The following is a 23259-nucleotide window of genomic DNA, read 5'->3' on the forward strand; positions in this document are numbered from 1 at the left end:
CAGTCCCTAGGGCAAAGACCAGGGCCTTCCACCCTGACACCTGATCAAGGGAAGAGCAGTGCCCGAGACTCAGGAGAGCACCTCGGCTGGGCTTCCCGTTGCATACCTTGGCCACCTTGATCCAGTGCTCCACCACCATGGCCCTGTCCCGGGCTGTCATGCTTGGGTTGCCAAGGCAGGTGGTGATGACACACTTGGCCACACCGTTGAACTGGGCGACAGTGGCCCAGACTGTGGGTGCCAGGTGCTCATTGCCAGGCTTATTGCGCTTGGACCAGACGGAGTCCAGGCACTGATGGGGCAGCAGCTTCTTGAACAGCTCCTAGAGAACAGGGGGAGGTTTGTTCACCCAGCTATTTCACATGCAAGACTAGTGTCCTAGATAGGGGTCACAGGTCAGAGCTAGAGCTCAGAAAGCTGAGAATGTGGCCTGAGCCTGGTTGGAGTCCCTGGATTTCACTCTATTCCTTTTCACTGAGGGGCCCAGGACAGGATGGCCCAGGCGCAAATAGAGACGAGGGAAGGAAGGAGGGCATTTGCATCCTGATCATCCTCACGAACTCCAAGCTCCACGCTGCTGTTCAAGGTGGCTCCTCCCAAGGGGGACTCTTCCCCTCCAACTATTCATCCCTCTGGTTCTACTCCCCTCTCAGATGCACATTCTCACATGATAGCTACTAGGTATCTGATGTGTACTTAAGTACAGGGCAGATAGATAAACCTGTGGTTGTAGCTATCATGTGAGAATAGGAGGGCCACAGGTTTGCCCCCATATTTGTGTGGGGGCCCTGGGTGTGGAGAACCCTCTTCCCATTCTCACCTCAGGCAGCACTGATCCTGGGTGGTCTGGTGCACCTGACACTTGTCTAGGAAGTTGGAATAGTTGAAGTCACAGACCAGCTCATCAATGATCTCCTGGGTGCAGCTCCGAAAATACAGTGCCCCATATATATGGGGCCAGGAGACATTAGTGGCCTCACGGGACATTGCCACAAGGGGCCAGCCCCATTAGAAATCGTGTTCTCCAGTTAAGGCTAAGAGGAGTACCAGAAAAGACATCCAACAAAGAGGAAGCCAGATGAAACCTTAGGGCTCATGATTAACATACAGGTGGTTGAGCTTGGTCCCCAGCACTCAGCTTCTCATCCTGCCTGCTATGACCTGGGGTGTGAACATGAAAGATGGGCCAGGTTCCAACACCTGGCACCTTGCTTCTGCCCAGGAAGGGCATCCTTCCTCTGCCCCCTCCTCTACACACACATACACATACACACACACACTTAGTGAGGGGCAAGAGGTGTGGGCCTGCTGAAGTAGGATCACTGTTGTTGCCTGCTCTCCAGTGGGCTGCCCTGAGCTGCCTTGTGTTACCTATTGGTGTCTCCTGCCACATAACCAGAAGCTTCAGAGAAGAAGGCTGAGCTAATGTCTACAGTGACATAAAAGTCTCTCACTCTGGACTTTCTTGGGCCCAAAGCCCCTGAAAGTAGGAATACAGCAACAGAACATCTTGTTCTCTTGAACGTCTCGAGTCAAGTGAGCTGGAAAGCAGGCTTTCTTTGAATGGATGTGCCTGGTTACCAGAGTTCTAAGTTCAATTGGGGCCTATCACCAAGGAAGTGAGGTCGCTTCTTCAAGATTCCAGTACCTTGGCCTCTGCCGTCTCTTGGCAACGAACTGTTTACTTTTCTCCCCCATGTCATCTCCTTAACTGTACACAATGAGCCAAAAATGCCATAGCCACCACTCTCTGGAAATGTAACCAGGGTCTGAGGTTTCAGGAGACAGAGCTGAATTCAGACCTTTTTTGTTTTCCCAGTTCTGTGTCCTAAATCATTGTGTCTCTCACATATTCCCCACTTTCCCAAGCTGCTTAGTGGGGATCAGGCTAGAATCCACTTCTTAGAGACATCATCAGGTGTATGTGGATAATATAACATGGGTGGGGTGGTCCCCTGTGTATCTGAAGCACAATTTTCAGGATGGAAGAATTACAAGAAGGGGTGGGACTTGGCATGGAGGGCCGCTCAACAGAGGCCTGGGTTCCAACAATGTAATATTGGAACACTTTCCCACTTGGCCTTGTGTAAATGTGGGCACTATGATGGGGTGGAAATGAACGAAGAAGCAGATATTGCTATCCTCTGTAGTTAAACTGTTCAATTGTTTCCCATTATAATTAGAATGAGACCCAGTTGCCTCATTTTTAAAAAAATTTTTTTGAAGATTTTATTTATTTATTTATTTGACAGAGAAAGACAGCCAGCGAGAGAGGGAACACAAGCAGGGGGAGTGGGAGAGGAAGAAGCAGGCTCTTAGCGGAGGAGCCTGATGTGGGGCTCGATCCCATAACGCCAGGATCACGCCCTGAGCCGAAGGCAGACGCTTAACGACTGCGCTACCCAGGCGCCCCAGTTGCCTCATTTTTGTCTATGAGCGGAGCAGCCTTCACAGTGGCTCCCACCGATCCAGACTTGTGGTATAGGCATCACTCTCTACCCATTAGGTGGTTAGTTACTGGCTTCTGACCAATAGGATGCAGCCAATGTGATGAAATGTGATGTCTAAGTTTCAATTGCAAAGAGTTTCTAACTTCCTAGTTACTTTTCTTGTGCTCTGCGTCTCACTCCCTTTCCCTTTTTCTTCTTGATCTCTGAACCAAAAATCGAGCACAGATATTTTGAGCTGCCATGTGTAGAAGCACACATGGCAGAGAACTTGGCCTGTGCCAAGGCCAGAAGACACACAGGAACTCAGACTCTGAGTCCAAACAGCTTCCCGAATCATGTGAGCCAACGTGGGAGAAAATCCTCTGCCAGTCTAGCCTCAGTCACTGCTACAGCCTCTGACACACCTTGAGCCTGGGGAACTATGCTTATTTGTGCCTGGACTCCTCACCCACAAAAACTGTGAGAAATTAAATATATACATTTTAAGATTCAGGCTACTGGGGCAAGGCAGTAACATAGGAACAATAGATAAGTAACAGTCTCCCAGGCCTCAGCACCTCTCCCTGCCTTCCTCCCTCCCCTCTGCTCTCCTCCTAGTGTCCCTCCAGCCACGAGGGCTGCCTTTTTCACCTCCTCTGGCCAAACCAGCTCTGTTAGTTGAGTGTCTGCAACAGCGGTCCCTTCTTTCTGACACACCGCACACAGACTTGTGCAGGTCTAGCTCCCTTTTGTCAATCTGTTTTCAGCAATGTCACCCTCAGTGAGGCCTTTCATATTTTCCTATCCAATGACTTCCCAGCCTTCCTTCATTACACACTTCAGTCGTCGTATATAGCACTTGCTCTTTTCTTTCACGTCTTTGGTTTGTGCTTTGTCCATCTCTAGACCGTGAGCCCCTAAAAGCAGGGAGCTCTTGGTATTTTCAGCTCTCCTCATGGGTCCACCAAGGTACCTGGCATAGGGGAGTGCTTAGTGTATAGTTACTGAATGAATAACTGAGAAGATCTTGGAGCCCACCTCCCCTTTTAACAAGCTAGACTGTAGGGAGAAGCGCAACTAAAAGTTTCGAGCTGTTTCTGGGCAAGGGGACAACCACAATGGCCTCTGCCTGACTCTTCCTTCTCCAGTATCTCCAGCAGAACTGATGAGGCACCATGGACAAGGAAGCACCCTGCATCACGTTCTCTGTCTCTAGTGGTACAGCCCCAGGCAGGCACACCACCAAAAAAAGGGGTGCTTTCATTTGGGTGTCCTCAAGGCAGTGGCTTTCCAGAGTCAGAGTGGCAAAGGAGCAGGATCTCCAGGCTCCAAGAGCAGAATAAGGGACCACAGAAACCTCCCTTTCCTCCTTTTTCTGTCCACTCCCATGGTGTCCTCTTTACTATTCCAGCACCCTCACCTCAGCCAGAAGAGTGATTCTGCACCCACCCTTGTATGTCCAAACGAGGACCCTGAAGGTCTAATGGAGACTGGTCTTGCCCCTGGACCCCAGAGACAGTGTTCAGTGCTCTGGCACTTTCCCAGAGAACATAAACAAATGATAAGCAGGTATGCGCAAGCCCAAAGCGCAATGACCTATCACATCAATTGGAGCAGCTGTCATAACAACGACAAGAGAAAATGCTGGTGAGGCTGTGGAGCAAAGGAGCCTATGCGCACTGGCGCCGGCACTGTGCAAAACAGTATGGAGCGTCCTCAAAACGCTGAACACAGAACCACCGTATGTCCAGCAGCTCCACGTCTGGGAACATTCCATAGAAAACAAAGGAATATGTCTAAGAAATACCTGCACTTCCATGTGCAAGAAGCTTTATTTACCATAGCTGAGACAAGGAAAACATCAGTGCCCATTAGTGGTGAATGGATAAAGAAGTGTTACCTACATAATGGAATATTAATCAGCCATAAGAAAAGGAAATCCTGCTAAGTGTGATAACAGTTTTGGACTTAGAGGCATTATGCCAAGTGAAACAAGTGAGACAGAGAAAGGCAAACACTATACATGTGTAGGTATAGATATATATAGGGAGATAGATACTATATAGATGATAGATACATAGACATTTTTCCCTTTTATGTGGAATCTAAAACAAAGAAAAGAAAAAGCGGAAAACTAATTCAGAAGAACAGATCAGATTAAAGTAACAAGAAACAGAGGGGAGGGTGGGGGCAGGGATTGAGTGAATGGTGAAAAGGTACAAACTTCCAGTTTTAAGATAAATAACAGGGATTTACAGTACAACATGATGACTGCAGTTGATACCGCTCTATGGTTTGAGAGGTGTTAAGAGAGTAAATTCTGAGAGTTCTTATCACATAATAGCTTACACATACACAGTGTGTCAATTATATACAGTGATCAATTATATCAATAAAACTGGGCAAAAAATATTTTAATATTCATAATGGGCATCAGGAAAGTTGACTTGGTAAAAATAATGACACATAAGCAAAATGTAAAACAGCAGAACCCAGTCAGTAGACTATGATATGGATAAAAAATCCAAGCCATTTGCATAAAAAATTGATTCTGATTTTTAAAATCAGTGAATTAAAGTTAAAGTAGATAAAATAGAATTTTAAATTGTGCTACATTTTTAAAAATTGATCAAGGAATAAAATGTCTTATTAAATTAACTCTGAAAATACCGTTTTGAAAAAATTTTCATGTTTTGGAAGATTCTGATTTTAAGCTTTTAAGTGGGCACAGAATGAGAACATTTTGTTGGATCAAAGTTGTCTCCAGGAAAATGGGTGAGACAAAATAGCAGCACCAAAATGGCAAGACTAAATTGTCCTGTGTTCATTTCTCTGTATTTGCAGTTTTTAAAGAAAAAATATTTTTATTGACGTACAATACACATAATCAAAAATCTACCATCTACCGTCTACAAATCTACCATTTATAGGTTTATATTTCATTAAGTACATTAAGTTCATGGAATACATTTTAAATGTATTAAATGCATTAGTACCCTTTCTACAACCTCCGTCTAACCCAACTTCACATCTCATTTCATCTTGTGAAACTAAAACTCTACACCATGAATCAGAAACTTACCATTACTGCCTCATTCCAGCCCTTGGCAAACACCATTCTACTTTCTGTCTTTATGAATCTACTTTGGGTAGGTCCCAAAAGTGGAGTCAAAGCTTGCATTTTTATGAATGCACTTAATGTAAAAGTTCACCCATGTTGTGGCCTATGTCAGTGTTTTCTTCCTCTTCTGAGATATTATTCATTCTTATTCCATCGTGTGTATAAACAACATCTGTTTCTCCTTGGACAGATAGTGGATTGTTTTCATGGTTTAGTTATTATGACTAATGATGGCATGAAAATGTATGTTCAGACAGATCTTCAAGACCATGGTGTCAATTAATTTGGGTATATACCCCAAAAGTAGAATTACTGGAACACAGGGTAAGTCTAATTTTAATTTTTTTTAAGAACTACCATACTGATTTCACAACTATGCTCAAATATTCCTACCACACACAATGAACAAGGTTTCAATTTCTCCATATCTTTGCCAACACTTGTTCTTTTCTTTTCTTCTAATTCTTTTTGTGTGTGTGTGGAAGAGTCATCTTGATGAAAAATGGTATTTCATTGCTTTTTTAAATGTGGATTTCTGGGGCATCTGGGTGGCTTAGCCATTAAGCATCTGCCTTCGGCTCAGATCATGATCCCAGGGTCCTGGGATCAAGCCCCGCATCAGGCTCCCTGCTCAGTGGGAAGCCTGCTTCTCCCTCTCACACTCCCCTTGCTTGTGTTCCCTCTCTCGCTGTCTCTCTCTGTCGAATAAATATTTTTTAAAATAAGTAAATAAAATAAAATGTGGATTTCCCTAAAAATTAGTGATGTCAAGTATCTTTTCAAATTCCTTTTCATGTGCGTGTCTTTGAGGATTGTGTATTCACATTTTTTTGCACATTGACACATTACATTTGGTTTGGTTTTTGTTGCTGAGTTTATGTGTTCTCTGTATATTCCGGATATTGAGCCCCTTTCAGACACATGGTTTGCACTACGGTTTCCCGTCTTGTGGACTGTGTTTTTACCTCAGTGATAATGTCTTTTAAGTTGTTTCTATTTTGATCTTCTGCTTAGATGATCTGTCCATTGTTGTGAGTGAAGTGGTGAAGTCTCCTACCATTAACGTATTTTATAGATAAGTTTTTTTTTTACTTTGGTTATTAATTGGTTTATAGAATTGGCTGCTCCCACATTGGAAGCATAGAAATTTATAATTTTTAGTCTTCTTGCTGGATAGGCCCTTTAAGTATGATACGGTGTCCCCCTACATCTCTTACTACAGCCGTTAGTTTAAAATCTAATCTGTTTGATATGAAGATTGCTACCCCAGCTTTCTTTTGAGGTGCATTAGTGTGGTAAATTGTTCTTCATCCCTTCACTTTCAATCTGGAGGGGCTTTAGGTTCAAACCGAGTCTATTGTAGACAACATACGGATAGGTCTTACTTTTAAAATCCAATCTTGTACTGTTTGTCTTCTTATTGGAACATTCAGAGCATTTACATTCAGAATATGTATTGAAAGCTATGAATTTAGTGCCATTGTATTTAAAATCCCTGTTTCTGTAGATTGTCTGTGTTACTTTCTGGTCTGTTACCCTCGGGATCTGTCCGCCTGCAGTATCGCCCTTAATATTTCTTGTAGGGATGGCTTGGTGGTCATATGTTCTTTCAGTTTGTCTATCCTGGAAACTCTTTATCTCTCCTTCCATTCTGAATGATAGCATTGCTAAATAAGGTACTCGGCTCCATTTTCTTCTCATTTATTACCCTGAATATACCCTGCCAGCCCTTTCTGGCCTGCCAGGTTTCTGTGGACAGGTCTGATGTTATTCTGATGTTCCTCCCTCCGTATGTAAGAAATCCCTTCCCTCTAGCTACTCTCTGCATAGCTTCCTTGGTTTTAGGATTTGCAAGCTTCACTATTATATGTCGTGGTGTTGATCTATTTTTATTGATTTGAGGAGGAGTCCTCTCTGCCTCTTGGACGTGAATGCATGTTTCTTTCCCCAGATTTGGGAAGTTCTCAGCCATGATTTGATCAAATATACCTTCCAGCCCCCCTTCTTTGTCCTAATGATCCTGATATTGGTTCTTTCCAATGTACCATTAAATTCTCTAAGTCTCTCTTCATGTGTTGTGGGTTGTTTTTCTCTATTTTCTTCAATTTCCTTCCTTTCCATCAGCCCATCTTCTAGATCACTTATTATCTTTTCTGCCTCATTGACCCTGGCTGTTAGAGCGTCCAATTCAGCCTGATTAGATCTCATTTCTGCCCTTATATATTACATATTGTCATTAATGCTTTTTCCTACCCTAGCTATTGATTTTATGATTGCTATCCTGAATGCTACCTCTGACATCATGCTTATATCCTTATCATTAGTTCTGTGGCAGAGGACATGGTCTCCGGTTCTTTTCTTTGTTGAGAGTTCTCCTTCTAGTCATTCTATTGAGGGATGGTTGAGCGAATACACAGAGTCCAAAATATCAACCACAAACCAAGGAAGACGCACTCTAGAAAATACTCCAAGTGGTCGGAAGCTACCACAGATACCCAAACAAAGCCACGATTATCCTAAACAGTCATTACAGTGGGGCAGAGAGACTATAAGCACTCAGGGTGGACAAGGCAGGGTGATCTGTCTGTTCCTGATTGATTTTTGGTCTCTGTCTTAGAAGACACCATGTCCCAAAATTGCAAACAATCTGGAACTTATATATATAACATATACATTTCACATACATAACAAAATGGAGTAGTGTGAAAAGGATTGGTATGAGGTATAAAAAGTATAAAAGGTAGATATGAAAATATAAAAACCCACTTCAAATCATAAATTGGGAAATAAGAGTATTTGAGATGGTAACAAGGTAAAAAAAATTAAATAAATGTAAAATTTTAGCTTGAAGTATAAATGAGTCTTGAGGGAACACCTGGACCTCAATATATTAGTTTCCCCTGGCGCTGGAGTTTTGCAGTCCTGTAGGAAATAAGCGTGTCACTTACCTGTTCTTCCGGTCTGTCTTCTGGGGGAGGGGCCTGCTGCTCGGCTGTTCAGGCTGCTCTGCCTGTTTGGCCTTTCACCACCACTTGTCAGGGGGTTGGGTTTAACGTGAGGAGGTTGTCTGTGTGGCTTTGTTCCCTGGCAGATTTCCATGCCTCCTTAGAGGGTCAGAGGAAATACGGCTGTGCAGAAAACTCTGGCCTAGGGCAGCAAGATCACAGTCACCTTTCTTCAATGAAACTTCCAGGTCAAAACATCTCCACTTGGAAAAAAACCTGTCAGCCAAGAATGCTTTATTTGGAAAAGCTGTCCTTCAGAAATAAAGGAGAGACAAAGACTTTTCCAAACAAAGAAAAGCTAAATGAGTTCCTCACTACTAGACCTGCCGTAAGGGAAGAATTAACACCTGTACTACTTAAACTCTTCCAAAAATATCAACATAAGAGGAATACACACAAACACATTTTAAGAGGCCAGTATCACCATGATACCAAAACCAAATAAAAAGACTACAAGAAAAGAAAATTATATACTGGTGTCCCCGATGAATATAGATGAAAAAATTCTCTTTAAGTATTAACAGACTGAATTCAGCAGCATCTTAAAGGACCATATACCACGATCAACTGGGATTTGTCCAGGGGGTGTAAGGATGGTTCAACATATGCAAATCAATCACTGTGTGACACATCACTTTAATAGAATGAAAGATAAAAATCATATGAATATCTCAATAGATACAGAAAAAGCATTTGACATGCATTTGACAAAGTACAACATGCATTCATGATAAAAACCCTCAACAAATTGGATCGTGAAGAAACGTACCTCAACACAATAAAGGCCACATACGGCAAACCCACAGCTAACATCATACTCATTGGTGAAAGACTGAAAATTTGTCATGTAAGATGGGGAACAAGACAAGGGTGCCCACTCTCAACACTCCTATTCAATACAGTACTCGAAGTCCTAGCAGAACCATCAGACAAGACAAAGAAATCATAGGCATAAAAATTGGGAAGGGAGAAGTTAAAACTGTCTCTATTTGCAGGTGACATATAGAAATCCTAAAGACTATAAAAACAACCCTGTTAGGTCTAATCAATGAATTCAGTAAAGTTGTAGGATAGAAAATAAATGTACACCTAGCAGTAGCATTCCTATACACCAACAACAAACTACCTGAAAAAGATATAAGGGAAAAGATACAAAGAACATTTATGTTAGGGAGAAAAACAACAAAATACTTAGAAATAAACTTGAGCATGGAGGTGAAAGATCTCTTCACGGAAAACAAGACATTGATGACAGATACAAAAAAAGAAACCCACCAATGAATTGAATGGTATTGCATGTTTATGAATTGCAAGAAATAATGTTAATTACCCAAGCCACCAATAGACTCAATGAATTTCCTATCAAGATTCCAATGACTTTTTTTGCAGTAAGAAAAAAAAATCCTAAAATTTGAATGAAACAATGAAAGACTTTGGATAACCAAAACAATCTCTAGAAAGAATAAAGCTGGAGGCATCACACTGCCTGATTTCAACTGTATTATAAAGCTATAGTAAATCAAAATCTTATGGTAGTGGCATAAAAACAGACACATAGACTAATGAACACAAGAGAGAGCCCAGAAATAAACCAGACACATACGGTTTTTGAGAAGGGAGGCATTCTCAATGGAGAAAAATAAAACAGCTTCTTCAGTAAATGATGCTGGGAGAAGTGGATATTCACATGTCAAAGAACAAAACTGGACCCCTATCTTACATCATCCACAAAAATTTACTCAAAACAAATAAAAGACTTACAGGGAAGACCTGAAATCATAAAATTCCTACAAGAAAACATAGAGAATAAACGACTTGACATTGGTCTTGGTAAGTATATTTTAAAAATAACACCACAAGCACAAGCAACAAAATAAAAAAAAAAAAGTGGTACTACACTCAAGAGCCTCTTCACAGTGAAAGAAATAATCAACAAAATGAAAATGCAACATATGGAATGGGAAAATATTTGCAAATCATGTATCTGAAGAGAAATTAATACCTAAAATATATACATAATTCATACAACTCAGTTGTATGCAAAAAAAAGAAAGAAAGAAAAGAAAGTAAAGAATATAAAAGAAAAAAGAAACCAACTAAAGAAAGGACCAAGGACCTAAATAGACATTTCTCCAGAGAAGACAAATGGACAACCAGCACATAAAAAAGGTGTTCAGGGGCGCCTGGGTGGCACAGTGGTTAAGCGTCTGCCTTCGGCTCAGGGCGTGATCCCGGCGTTATGGGATCGAGCCCCACATCAGGCTCCTCTGCTATGAGCCTGCTTCTTCCTCTCCCACTCCCCCTGCTTGTGTTCCCTCTCTCGCTGGCTGTCTCTATCTCTGTCAAATAAATAAATAAAATCTTTAAAAAAAAAAAAAAAAGGTGTTCAACATCTAATCTTTACGAAGATACAAATCAAAACCACAAAAACCACGAGATATTCTTGTTAGAATGATTATTATCAAAATGACAAAAGATAACAAATGTTGATGAAGGTGTAGAAAAAAGGGAACTCCTGTGCACTGTTGGTGGGAATATAAATTGGCATAGCCAGTATGGAAAAAACTATGAACTTTCTTCAAATATTAAAATAAAATAACCAGGGGCGCCTGGGTGGCACAGCGGTTAAGCGTCTGCCTTCGGCTCAGGGCGTGATCCCAGCGTTATAGGATCGAGCCCCACATCAGGCTCCTCCGCTATGAGCCTGCTTCTTCCTCTCCCACTCCCCCTGCTTGTGTTCCCTCTCTCACTGGCTGTCTCCATCTCTGTCAAATAAATAAATAAAATCTTTAAAAAAAATAAAAAATAAAATAACCAAAGGATCCCGCAATTCCACTTCTGGTTACATAGCTGAACAAAATAAGATTAACATGTTGAAAAAAAAGAAGTTAGCCTGTTGAAGAAGTATTGCCACCCCCATGTTCATAGCAGCATTATTTACAATAGCCAAGATATGGAAACAACCTGTATCTATCAACAGAGTAATGGATAAAGAAAATGTAGTCTGTATATCCAATGGAATACTACTCAGCCATAAAAATAAGGAAATCCTGTCACTTGAGACCGCACGGATGGTCCTTGAGGACATTATACTAAATAAGTCAGCAGAGAAAGACAAATACTAGATGATCTCACTTATATGTGGACCCTAAAACATAAAACAAATAGAAAAACAAATAGAAAAAGAGATCAGATTTATGGTTACCAGAGGCACGGGGTGACGGGAGGGAAAACTGAATGAAGGGGATCAAAGGTACAAACCACAGCTGTAAGTCCTGAGAATGTCATGTGCTACACAATCACTGTAGTTAACACTGCTGCATGTTGTAGCTGAAAGTTGCTGTCATCTAGTTCAACCTCATTGAAATATTAGGAATCCCAAGCTTAATCCAAACGGTTTGAGCCCAAGGTCACCGAGCTCCCACGTTGCTGTTTTCAATTGCTACCATAATACAGAACACTTGGAAGGAGCATCTATATTCTAGGAACACAGCCAAATATCCTTTATTCACTAACTCTTCTGACCCTGTGACTCCATACCCTTTACTTGTCGTAGTCAGAATTCAGTTAGATAGAAACTGCCTTTCTGATTCTAACAGTACTAACGCACTATGTTTTCAACACAAGCTGCCTATAATATAGTTTAAAGTATAGTTTATTTATGATGTGTATGAAAAATAAAAAAAATTATTAGATGATAGTTAAGGTCCCAGAGGCTCGACAAATTCCACAGTTCTCAAAAATATGGCCCCAAAGCCAGCAGCATTACCTACACATTTGTCAGAAATGCAAATACTCTAGCCCTCGAGAGAACTATTGAATCAGAATCCAGTGGGATTTACCTTTGGCATCAACAAGTCTTCCAGGCAATTCTAATGCACACCAAAGTTTGAGAAACACTGCTTTGTTTTCATTGTTTGCACAAAGACAAGGGTGGATAATTAGTCATAGTCATCTCCATAAACTCAATAAAAGCAACGGATTAAAAAAATACAGGCAAACTCACATATCTCATAAAGAAAATTTACAATTTATAAAAAATTCTACAATATGCTTTAGAAGCTTAAAGAAAAGTGTGAGGACACATGAAACCTCATGATATATTTGGGTTTTGTGATGAGCACTGAGTGTTATACACAACTGATGAATTACTGAACTCTAAAGATATTTAGGTTTTGTTTTAATTTATGACTGAATGTAGTGTTCATTTCTGTTTCATAAATGGATTTAAAACACCACATATGCCTAGTAATAAATGAAACCTCAAGAAACTAGAGGAGTCTCAAACAAACAACCTAACTTTACCCCTTAAGGCACTGGAAAGAGAACACATCAGGCCAAAGTTATTAGAAGGAAAGAAATAACAAAGATTAGAGCAGGGAAAAATGAAGCGGGACTAAAAGGATAATGGAGTATACCAACGAAACTAAGAACTGATTCTCTGAAAATAAAATTGACAAGCCTTTACCTAGATTTCCCCCACCCCCAAAAACAAGGAGAGAGAGAGAGGGAGAGATAGAACTCATATAAAAAATCAAAGAGTGATACCAGAGAAATGCCAAAGATCATAAGAAACTACTCTGAACAATTATATACAAAAAATTGGACAACCTAAGGGAAATTGATAAACTCCCAGAAACATACAACTTGCTAAGACTGAATCCTGATGAAATGGAAAATCTGAACAGATTATTAGTAAGCAGGTTGAATCAGTAATTGAAAACCTCCAAAAAAACAAAACTCCAGGACTAGATGGTTTCACGGGTGAATTCTACAAAATATTCAAAAAGGAATTAATACTCAAATTCTTCCAAAAAATAAAGGAGGAGGGAATTCTTCCAAACTCATTTTATAAAACCGGAATTCTTCTGATACCTGATCCAGACAAGGATTCTGCAAGAAAAACATTACAGGCTAATATTCCTAATATACACTTACAAAAATCCTCAACAAATATTAGCAAACCAAATTTAGTAATACACTAAAAGGATCATATACACATATCTAGAAAAGTGTTGTTACAGCTGATGTCAGAGAAATTATCTGTGTTCTCTTCTAAAATTTTTATGGTTTCAGGACTCATATTTAGGTCCTTAAGCTTTTTAATTTTTGTCTATGGTGGAAAAAAAGTGGTCCAGTTTCATTCTTCTGCACGTTGCTGTCCAGTTTCCCCAAGATCATCTGCTGAAGCGGCTTTATTTTCCCCACTGTATACTTTTGTGGCCTTTGTTGAAGATTAATTGACCATATAGTTGTGGAATTATTTCTGAGCTTCCTATTCTGTCCTATCGCTCTGTGTGTCTATTTTTGTGCCAGTACCATACTGTTTTGATTACTACATGTTTGTACCGTAAATTAAAGTTTGGAATTGTGATACTTCCAGCCATGTTCCAGGATATTTAGGATTTTTTGCGATTCCATACAGATTCTAGGTCTGTTCTGGTTCGGTGGAAAATGCTGTTGGTGTTTGATAGGGATTGCCTTAAATCTGTGGATTAGATAGTATGGACATTTTAAGAATATTAATTCTTCCAATCGACAAACATCGAATGTCTTTACTTTCTGTGTGTGTGTCATGACTTTAAATCAGTGTATTTATAGTTTTCAGAGTCCCGGTCTTAAAGCCTCTTTCATTAAATTTATTCCCGTGTGTGTGTGTGTGTGTGTGTGTGTGTGTGTGTGTGTGTTTAATCGTTGGTGCAGTTGTAAATGGGATTTCTTTCTCAATTTCTCTTTCTGCTATTTCATTCGTAGTGCATAGAGATGGAACAGATCTGTGTATTAACTTTGCATCTTGTAATTTTACTGAACTTATGAGTTCTAGTGACTTTTTTTTTTGGTAGGGTCCTTAGAGTTTTCTAGATATAGTATCGTGCTATCGTGCTATACACGAATAGTGACAGTTTTACTTCTCCCTTACCAATTTAGATGCCTTTTCTTTCTTTTCCTGGTCTGATTGCTGAGGTCAGGACTTGCAGTACTATATTAAACAAAAGTGCTGGGAGTGCACATCCTTGTCTTCTTTCTGATCTTAGAAGCAAAACTTTTGGTTTTTCACCATTGAGTATGACGTTAGCTGTGTGTTTTAGATATATGGTTACTGTTATTATTTTGGGGTACGTTCCCTCTAATCTTACTTTGTTGAGTATTTTTGTCATCACTGGGTGTTGTACCTTGACAGATTAGATTTTAAACTAAAGACGGTAGGTAGAGATACAGAAGGACACTATATTATTCTTAAAGGATGTATCCAACAAGTGGATATGACAATTATAAATATCTATGCTCCCAACAGGGAAGCAGCTAGATACACAAGCCAACTCTTAACCAGAATAAAGAGACATATAGATAATAATACGTTAATAGTAGGGAAGATATAGATAATAATACGTTAATAGTAGGGAACCTCAACACTCCTCTCTCAGCAATAGACAGATCACCTAAGCAGAAAATCAACAAAGAACCAAGAACTTTGAACGACATACTGGACCAGATGGACCTCATAGATATATACAGAACACTACACCCCAGAACAACAGAATACTCATTCTTTTCGAATGCACAGGGAACGTTCTCCAGAATAGATCACATCCTGGGTCACAAAACAGGTCTCAACCGATACCAAAAGACTGAGATTATTCCCTGCATATTCTCACACCGCAATGCTTTGAGAATGGAACTCAATCACAAGGAAAAATTTGGAAGAAACTCAAACACTTGGAAACTAAGAAGCATCCTGCTCAGGAATGATTGGGTAAACCAGGAAATTAAAAATCAATTTAAGCAATTTATGGAGACCAACGACAAAGAAAACATATCGGTCCAAAACCTATGGGACACTGCAAAGGCGGTCCTAAGGAGAAAATACATAGCCATCCAAGCCTCACTCAAAAGAATAGAAAAATCTAAAATGCAGTTTTTATATTCACACCTCAAGAAGCTGGAACTGGAACAGGTCTAACCCACGCACAAGAAGGCAGGTGATCAAGATTAGAGCAGAGATCAATGAATTAGAAACCAGGAGCACAGTAGAGCAGATCAACAGAACTAGAAGCTGGTTCTTTGAAAGAATCAACAAGATCGACAAGCCGCTGGCCAGACTTATTCAAAAGAATAGAGAAAGGACCCAAATTAATAAAATTATGAATGAAAAGGGAGAGATCACAACCTACACCAATGAAATAGGAAGGATCATTAGAAACTTTTTATCAACAGCTTTATGCCAATAAATTAAACAACCTGGGAGAAATGGATGCCTTCCTGGAAACCTATAAACGACCAAGACTGAAACAGGAAGAAATTGGTTACTTAAACAGACCGATTAATTATGAAGAGATTGAGGCAGTGATCAAAAACCTCCCCCAAAAACATGAGTCCAAGGCCTGACGGATCCCCAGGGAATTCTACCAAACATTCAAAGAAGAAATAATACCTATTCTCCTGAAGCTGTTTCAAAATATAGAAATAGAAGGAAAACTACCAAAGTCATTCTATGAGGCCAGAATTACCTTGATCCCCCAACCAGGCAAAGACCCCATCAAAAAGGAGAATTACAGACCGATAGCCCTGATGAATTTGGACGCCAAAATTCTCAACAAGATCCTACCTAGCTAATAGGAGGCAACAGTTCATTAAAAGGATTATCCACCAAGACCAAGTGGGATTCATCCCTGGGATGCAAGCGTGGTTCAACATTCGCAAATCGATCAGTGTGATAGATCATATCAGCAAGAAAAGAGTCAAGAACCATATGAGCCTCTCAATTGATGCAGAAAAAGCATTTGACAAAATACAACATCCTTTCCTGATTAAAACCCTTCGGACTGTAGGAATAGAGGGTACATTCCTCAATTTCATAATCTATGAAAAGCCTACAGTGAATATCATTCTCAATGGGGAAAAGCTGGAAGCCTTTCCCTTAGGTCAGGAACACGACAAGGATGCCCACTCTCACTATTATTCTTCAACTTAGTACTAAAAGTCCTTGCAGCAGCAATCAGACAACAAAAAGGGATAAAAGGTCTCCAAATCGGCAAAGAAGATGTCAAACTGTCTCTCTTCGCAGATGACATGATACTCTATATGGAAAACCCAAAAGACTCCACCCCCAAACTACTAGAACTTATAGAGCAATTCAGTAATGTGGCGGGATACAAAATCAATGCTCAGAAATCAGTTGCATTTCTATACAAGAACAAGGAGACTGAAGAAAGAGAAATTAGGGAATCCATTCCATTTACAATAGCATGAAAAATCATACATTATCTCGGAATTAACTGAACCAGAGATGTAAAGGATCTATATTCTAGAAACTACAAATCGCTCTTGAAAGACATTGAAGAAGACACAAAAAGATGGAAAAATATTCCATGCTCATGGAACGGAAGAATTAACACCGTTAAAATATCTACGCTACCTAGAGCAATCTACACATTCCATGCTATCCCAATCAAAATACCAATGACATTTTTCAAAGAACTGGAACAAACAGCCCTTAAATTTGTATGGAACCAGAAAAGGCCCCGAATCGCCAAGGAATTCTTGAAAAGGAAAACAAAGCTGGGGGCATCACGTTGCCTGATTTCAAGCTGTACTACAAAGCTGTGATCACAAAGACAGCATGGTATTGGCACAAAAAAAGACACATAGACCAATGGAACTGAATAGAGAACCCAGAAATGGACCCTCGGCTCTTTGGGCAAATAATCTTTGACAAAGCAGGAAAAAACATCCAGTGGAAAAAAAGACAGTCTCTTCAATAAATGGTGCTGGGAAAAATTGGACAGCTACATGCAGAAGAATGAACCTTGACCACTCTCTCACACCATACACAAAGATAAACTCCAAATGGATAAAAGACCTCGATGTGAGACAGGAATCCATCAAAATCCTAGAGGACAGCACAGGCAGCAACCTCTACGACATCGGCCACAGCAACTTTTTTCATGACACATCTCCAAAGGCAAGAGAAACAAAAGATAAAATGAACTGTGGGACTTCATCAACACCAAAACCTTCTGCACAGCCAAGGAAACAGTCAAAAAAACTAAGAGGCAGCCCACGGAACGGGAGAAGATATTTGCAAATGACACTACAGATAAAAGACTAGTAGCCAAAATCTACAAAGAACTTCTCAAACTCAATACACGAGAAAAAAATAAACAAATCCTAAAATGGGCAGAAGATATGAACACTTTTCCAATGAAGACATACAAATGGCTAAGACACATGAAAAAATGTTCAAAATCATTAGCCATCACGGAAATTCCAATCAAAACCACACTGAGATACCACCTTGTGCCAGTTAGAATGGCAAAAACGGACAAGGAAGGAAACACCAAAGGTTGAAGAGGATGTAGAGAAAGGGGTTCCCTCCTACATTGTTGGTGGGAATGCAAGTTGGTATAGCCACTCTGGAAAACAGTGTGGAGGTCCCTTAAAAAGTTAAAAATTGAGCTACCCTATGATCCAGCCATTGCACTACTGGGTATTTACCCCAAAGATACAGACGTAGTGAAGAGAAGGGCCATATGCACCCCAATGTTCATAGCAGCATTGTCCACAATAGCTAAATTGTGGAAGGAGCCGAGATGCCCTTCAACAGATGACTGGATTAAGAAGTTGTGGTCCATATGTACAATGGAATATTACTCAGCTATCAGAAAGAACGAATTCTCAACGTTTGCTGCAACATGGACGGCACTGGAGGAGATAATGCTAAGTGAAATAAGTCAAGCAGAAAAAGACAATTATCATATGATTTCTCTCATCTATGGAACATAAGAACTAGGAAGATCGGTAGGGGAAGAAAGGGATAAAGAAAGGGGGGGTAATCAGAAGGGGCAATGAAGCATGAGAGACTATGGACTCTGAGAAACAAATGAGGGCTTCAGAGGGGAGGGGGTTGGGGGAATGGGATAGACTGGTGATGGGTAGTAAGGAGGGCACGTATTGCATGGTGCACTGGGTGTTATACGCAACTAATGAATCATCAAACTTTACATCAGAAACCAGGGATGTACTGTATGGTGACTAACATAATATAATAGAAAAGAAAAAAAAAAAGAAAAAAAGAGAAAATTCTTTATTAAAAAATAAATAAATAAATAAATAAAAGGGGGAGAAAGGAAAAAAACGTAAGCACACAAAATCAGGGAACAGGACAGGGATAACAGCCCCAGATACATAGGAAAAAGCTGGATAAAACAGATGATTTTCTATGAATGTATAAATCACCAAAACTAAACCAGAAAATGATAGCAAATCTAAAAAAGCACTAAGCTTTTTTTTTTTAAAGATTTTATTTATTAATTTGACATAGAGAGACAGCCAGCAAGAGAGGGAACACAAGCAGGGGGAGTGGGAGAGGAAGAAGCAGGCTCCTAGCGGAGAAGCCTGATGTGGGGCTTGATCCCAGAACGCTGGGATCACGCCCTGAGCCGAAGGCAGAGGTTTAAGAACTGAGCCACCCAGGCGCCCCAAAAGCACCAAGCTTAGGTAGTTTTACTGGGGAATTCCACCAAATTTAAGGAAACAGATCATTTCAAGAGTATTTAAACTGGCTAAAGCAGAGAAAGCTTTTAATAAAGCTAAGGAAAGCACTAAAACAACTTGATAAAGATTACATTAAAAACAAAATTACAAACTGGTTTCACAAATCACAATGTAAAATGACTCAGTAAAATATTACTAGAATCTGGCTACACACTGAGTTTTCACTGATGATTCAATAATATGACCATGATTCAATAACATAAAATCTGTTACTATTATTCATATGAACAGGTCAAGGAAGAACATCTGTATAATTTCACAGATGCTAAAACAGTATTTAATAAAATTCAACAACCATTTTTGATTAAAAAAACAAAGAGCAACAACACAGCCCTTAGTAAAATAACTAGTGTGGCAGAAACACTAAAAGCATTCTCAGTGAAGGAACAAGACAACGTACCCACTGTCATTCTCACTTAGTATTTGATCTCGTCCTGGAAATACAAAGCAACCAAAAAAGAGAAACAAGAGACATAAAAAGTAAAAAACATGGAATGAAATTCTTATTATTTGTAACTGATATGATATTATACCTGAAAATCCAAGAGAACCAACTGCAAAAACTACTAGAAACAATATGATGACATAAGTTACTGCTTGAGAAATCAGTAAGTACAGGGGCACCTGGGTGGCTCAGTCGGCTAAGCATCTGCCTTGGGCTTAGGTCATGATCCCAGGATCCTAGGATCAAGCCCCATATCGCATGGGGCTCCCTGCTCGGCAGGAAGCCTGCTTCTTCCTCCCCCTCTGCCTACCACTCCCTCTACTTGTGCTCCTCTCTCTCTAATAAATAAATAAAATAAAAATTAGTAAAGTACAATAATAAAAATATGGAATATAAGAAAGGGTCCTATTTTCAACAACAAAAAAGATCAACTAGGAATAAATTTAAGAAATGTACAGGATTTTTACACAAACCTTTTAAAGACATTTCTGAGACAACTGGAGAAATGTGTATGTAGATTGGATATTACATTAAATTAGTACTAGGCAATAAATTGTTAATTTTGATAAATATAAAAAAGTTTTGATAAATATAGCAATGAGGTTATATATATTTCAAAAGTCTCTATTTGTTCCAGTTCCCAAGTTATACTCTGAAGTAGTTACGAATAAAATCATTTGTTTTAAAACATTCTAGTCCCCCACCCTACAAAGAAATGGAGGGAAGAGGGACAAATGATTCAAGATTGGCAACACATGGCAAACTGTTTAAAAAGACGTGATGGATACATCCAGGTTCATTATATTCTCTTCCCTACTTTTGTGTATTTGAAAATGTGCACAATAGGACCCAAACAAAGGCACGTACTGAGAGACTCAAAGGTACACAATAGGCTTATAAAAACACACAAAAATTGCCACCTAACAATTAGAAATGCAAATTAAAGCTACAAATCAGATGTCATTTTCATCAATCAAATAGAGAAAAGATCCAAATATTTGGTGATATTCAGTATTTGGGGGAAAGGAAGTAACTGACCTGCCGGGGAAAAAGTATCCATCAGTACTTTGGAGGACTCCTTGGCCTCACCTTTCAAAATTATAAACACACACTCCGTGGCCCAGCAATTTCACTTCTTAGGAATTTATTCTAGAGATACTAATTCAATAAGTATTTTCCGCCACCTACTATGGCCATACACTAGAGACAGAAAAGTGGAGGAAACAAGGCCCCTGCTCTCATAGGGTTCCATTATTGTAGGGGAGGAGAGAACCAATAAAGCCAATTAAGTACACGGACAATTGCAAGGTCAAGGGAGATAAGTGTGATGAAAAAAGCAAACAGAATAAGGGTGTTGGGAGTGGCAAGAAGTCTATTTTGGATGGGCCTCTCTGAGGATGTGACAGTTGGGCAGAGACCTGGGTGAAGAAGAAAACAAAGGAGAAGAATGACCAGGAGAACATTCCAAGAAATAGGGAAGGAAACCACGGAGTAACACATACATTTGGCTTTCCTGCCCTCTGCTTCTCTTTTTATTCCCTAACAGTCTTTCGTTCCTCCAAAGGATATGAGCACCTCTTGAATGTCTTTCTTTGTCCTGATACAAAAATGAAAATAAACGTATCTTTGAAATACAATACATCTTTCGAGGAAGGTGCCAGGCCAGCACTGTTTCCCCAAACACTATTGTGCCTAATAATTTCATTTCTTCAAAGGAAGAATTCCCAAACTTATCTAGGTGTAATGCCAAACCTGTTTACAAAAGTACATTCAAGCTAGAATTAGTTTCACAAAAGATATTGACCAGTTACTAGATAATTTTATAGAAAAAAAAAATACTGTCAGTCCCTGCCCTTCTGGCAAGAATGCGAACCACTGACTTAGAGAAGACTATAGTTTAATTTCATAACCTTTTAAGCAATGAGGTTGAAATGTTGAAGTGTCTATTTGGATAAATATTTATTTATTTGGATAAATATTATTTATCCAAATATTTTCAATTTCAATTTCATGATCTTTTAGGCAATGATATTGATATTTTTAGAGGCTATTTTAATAAATATTTGACACTGAAGTGGCCAGTGTCAATTAAGGGCATTCCAGTTGACCCCAAAAGAAACGACTCTGCAACAACACCTGAGAACATTACATACTAACCTGTTCAAAACCGTGAAACACCCAGACTTCAAACTTACCATGAATGATACGTTCTGTGAACAGCCAGATTAATTACAAAGCTAGCATATGGAGAGATCTGTCCCTGTGAAATACACTATCTTAATTCTGAAATCAGCTTTACCTGGATGCATTCATTTCCTATTCAGACAACGCAAAAAAAACTAAGACTTCCAGATTCTACAGAGATTCCTAAGGAGACAACTCAGTGTAATCCAATTTCAAGCACCATTAGCCATCTGCACAAGCAACGACAGGTTTCCCTCCAACAGCTGACCATGCGGTGTACCCCTGGCCACATCACACCACTGAACCTTCCCCCAAAGGTCCAGCAGAGAATGCCACTTCTGACAACTAGTTAACCGAGAAAAAATTACCAAAGTGAGAAATCAGGAAAAGGTAAGCTTCCGCACACGCCAGCCCAGCAAGAGGGGCGCTCAGTTTTGAGTTCTATGCAGATCTGAGGCCAAGAATCCCAATGCTCTCTGGCTCTGGAGCCTGCCCTTCCACGTCCCACCTCTTACGTGAGAAGCGTCCAGGAGCCTCACAAGGGACGCCCCCCCACGCCCTCCTCTACTCTCCAACGTGGGGTCGTGATTGCCCACTGCTCCCAGCCCCTGGGAAAGACGCTGGTCCAGCCGGTCGAGGACGGGGTACCACTGGCTCACCTGGGGAGGGTAAGGGCACGGGGCTCGGCTCCGCGGAGGGCCAGAAAAGGGCACCAGGGGAGGGAAGGGGACAGTCGGGGGCCCTCCGGCAAGCAGCTATCTGGGGAAAGGATGCCCGCGGGCCGCACTGGCGGGCCAGGCGAGGGAAAGAGGACACGTGAGAATGCAGGGTAGACGTGGGGCGCTCCTGCAGGCAAGAAACGTACGGAGGGGCGGGGGGCTTAAGAGCTGCCTGCGGGCCAGGTAGGGGGCCCCGCCCCTGCGCCCTGCCTCCCCTGCCCAGCGCCCGCTTCATGCCCGCGTCCGCGGCGCAGCGCGGCTCTGCCGGCCCCTTGCCCGCCACCGCAGGTTCTGCTTCAGGCGGCAGTCGGCGTCCAGCGCTGCGGCGGCTGAGCCGGACGAGGACGAGCCCGAGGCGGTGCAGCGCTCATGCTCCAAGGCGACGGGCTCCGTCCGCTTCCTCATCCCGCGGCCGACAGGGCCAGCCGCCGACGGCGTCCGCTGACCTCGCCCGCCCGCCTGCGCTGCAGTCGCCGAGACTCGCAGGAGCAGCTGCCGCCCGGAGCCCGCAGCCCCTCACATCCCAGCCCCAGGCCGCGCCGCCCGGCTCTACGGACCCGCGCCTGGGATCAGGTCGGCCGCGCCTGCCAATCAGCGCCGGGCTCCCACCGGCCCCGCCCCCTCCATGCTTCCGCCGGGAGCGCGCCCAGCGTCCCCGGCGCCGACCTGCCCCCATTTTGGAGAAGGGCGGGCGAAGCCTTGCGGGGAGTCACAGTCGCTTTCGGGCGAGCGACCGGTGGTGCCCTTGAGAGGTCTGAGCTCGGTTGCCGCGGGTGAGAGGGCCGCCTTTGCCTGGGTGCTC

General features: G+C 41.3%; 1 protein-coding gene and 1 long non-coding RNA gene across 9 annotated transcripts in view; one reads left to right on the top strand and one right to left on the bottom strand.

The window, feature by feature from the left end:
• The window catches only part of LOC125282066 (focal adhesion kinase 1-like), a 424568-nt gene that overhangs the window by 173921 nt on the left and 227388 nt on the right, over positions 1-23259 (top strand). The gene's annotated exons all lie outside the window — the stretch shown is intronic.
• The window catches only part of LOC125282090 (uncharacterized), a 106164-nt gene that overhangs the window by 30781 nt on the left and 52124 nt on the right, over positions 1-23259 (bottom strand). For 4 of the 8 annotated variants that reach the window (XR_008959666.1, XR_008959663.1, XR_008959665.1 and 1 more), the window contains exon 4: positions 107-8771. This is a non-coding gene — a long non-coding RNA (uncharacterized LOC125282090). The remainder of the gene's footprint in view (positions 1-106; positions 8772-23259) is intronic. The other 4 variants (XR_008959662.1, XR_008959661.1, XR_008959659.1 and 1 more) reach the window with 3 other exon arrangements.

The sequence above is a fragment of the Ursus arctos genome, unplaced genomic scaffold, assembly GCF_023065955.2.
Source record: "Ursus arctos isolate Adak ecotype North America unplaced genomic scaffold, UrsArc2.0 scaffold_16, whole genome shotgun sequence".
NCBI lineage: Eukaryota > Metazoa > Chordata > Mammalia > Carnivora > Ursidae > Ursus > Ursus arctos.